We start from the raw sequence: 2,710 nt of genomic DNA, 5'->3' as shown, positions 1-2,710 counted from the left end.
GAAATAATAAATATCTGCGAGCTACGGGATGGAAACCTACTCCTGCTCGTGAAAAAACAACATTATCGCCAAAAAGTTCACATCTAGGAAACAATTATTAAGAGTTTGCAGTGTCAAAATCGATTTACACAAAAATTTAAACTCTAGAAACTATTTACGCTCCTTGCTTAAATGACATTCCTGATGAAGAAATAATTGACAATCTAAAAGAACAGGGTGTTTACATGTACTATTTACCGGAACAATAATAAGACCTTACTACGCTAAACCCATGAGGTGCAAACACTGCCAAGTTCTTGGCCACACCAAAAAGCGCTGTAACAAGCCCCCTGTGTGCGACACATGTGCTCTTCCACTTCACCCTCCACCATGCACGCGTACGCTTTGCGTAAACTGCTCACGCAACCACTCATCTTCTTGTAAAGAATGCCCGAAATTTGAAGAAATAAAAAAATAATTATTATTCAAACAGACAACAAATGCTCATACCGCGAAGCGGTAAACACACATAAATTGCAAACTCCACCACCTTTTAATTCTTCTGCTCCCTCATTTGCTAACATATTAAACAACTCAGCCAGCAAATAAAATTAAAATAACAAGAAAATAGATCAACCTGAAATGCATGCATTTACTTCCTATCTCAACTCAAACAAGAACAATGAACCAAAACCAAACGAAACAAATTCACCAAACTCACCAACCAACATTTACTCATTAAACTCATTACCGACCTCAACGGCAGTCGATAACTCTACCACAATGACTCTCGATTGCACCTCAACGAGCCCACTGATTTCCAACTTTCTTAGTCCCCTTTCAGACACGTCAAGTCTTGAAAGCAATTTTTTTCGCATTCTCTTTTGTGTTTTCTATTTGCTTCCGCACGCGTCAACTTTAATTGAATTCAAGTCCTTGGTTCTTTAAATGGGAGGCAACGAAAAGATCAAAAGAGACAAGAAAACTTGAAACGAATTGACGCTACGGAGGTATCTGTACTGTTCCCCTCTCTTCTCACCTCCTTCGCCAACGAACGAGCAGACTTGAAAGCAAGACTTGACGTGTCTGAAAGGGGACTTATGGGCTGTTTTTGCTTACGCGTAAAAGCACATTTAGCGCATTTAGCTCTAAATGCTACTCTAAATGTAAATTTATCCATACAAAATTCGTCACCTAAATCCAACTCCATTTTCGCATTAAGAATCTAAATGCTAAAAGCAACCCTGTGATCTTCCAAAACTTCCACGATTCGAACATGGTTTAATGAGAAAAAGTGGCAACATTACTTTTTCGCGTAAACAGTGGCTAGCTGCGTTTCAGTGATCGCCGATCGAGGTTTCATCTATTATTTTACATTACTTGGATGAACAAAAATTACGTAAACTCAGCATCGATGTGATGCTGATAGAAATCTGGATCAATTTGTGATTTGTTTGTTTGTTTTGTTTCCTAATTAAGTGAGGAAATTTCAATTGACAGCACCGACTAATGAATATATACGCAAACAAATTTTCGGTTATGGTTAAAACAATTCAAGTTTTTGTATTAAATCTTTGGCTTAAAATTAATTTTTTCCTTTTCAGTAGGGTTTTTTGCACATTATCTTTTCCGTAAGAATTGATCGTAATAGATACGGATCTGAATAAGCGACTGGAACACGGCTGTTTGTCAAAAGCATACGATTTCGAACTCGCGTAAATGTACATTTTCCAAATGCGGTAGCATGAACGCTCTTCGAAAATATATGCTCGAAAGCAAAAATGCTGCATTACGCAGCTTAACAACTCAACCTCCCACTCACCGTCCGCACAAATAAATACCCTCAGTTCAGAATAGATCATGCGAATTCTTCAATGGAATTTAAAAGGCCTATTTAACAACCACGCTGACTTCAATCTCCTTATCAATCAATTTGCACCACACATTATCGTACTGCAAGAAACACACCTCCTTTCTAATACATCAGCATACACCCCCAATAACTACGTAGGATACTTTTATAATCTCCCCCAAAATAAACAAGCCGACAAGTGCTACTTTGGACTGAGTAGGCAATTCAGGAGTAAAGTCCTCTCTCGACGTACGAAAACCACGCTCTGTAAGTCACTCGTCATGCCCGTACTGGTATATGGCGCAGAAGCATGGACAATGACAACATCCGATGAGGCGGCTCTTGGAGTGTTTGAGAGAACGATTTTGCATAGGATTTACGGGCCTTTACGCGTTGGCGACGGCGAGTACCGCAGGCGATGGAACGATGAGCTGTATGAGCTTTACAACGACATGGCCATAGTGCAGCGAATTAAAATACAGCGGCTCCGCTGGCTTGGCCATGTTGTTCGAATGGACACCGACGCTCCAGCTCTGAAAGTATTCAACTCGGAACCCGCTGGTGGTAGCAGAGGAAGAGGGAGGCCCCCACTGCTATGGAAAGATCAGGTGGAGAAGGACTTGGCTTCATTTGACGTTTCCAATTGGCGTCAGTTGGCACAGAGGAGAAACGACTGACGTGCTTTGCTGAACTTGGCCAAAATCGCTTGGCGGTTACAGCGCCAAAAAAGAAGAAGAAGAAGAAACAAGGTATAGCTTTTTTTTATAAAAAAATATGTTATACACAAACAAATTCCTATTTCCTCCAACATAGCCACCCTAGCAGTGGAAATCGACATAGGATTTAAATTTTCGGTAATTACATGCTACATACCACCGC

This window comes from Rhagoletis pomonella, unplaced genomic scaffold, assembly GCF_013731165.1.
Source record: "Rhagoletis pomonella isolate Grant_MI unplaced genomic scaffold, Rhpom_1.0 Rhpom_scaffold_00003, whole genome shotgun sequence".
Lineage (NCBI taxonomy): Eukaryota > Metazoa > Arthropoda > Insecta > Diptera > Tephritidae > Rhagoletis > Rhagoletis pomonella.
The sequence above is the reverse complement of the archived record's forward strand: the minus strand, read 5'-3'. Positions refer to the sequence as shown.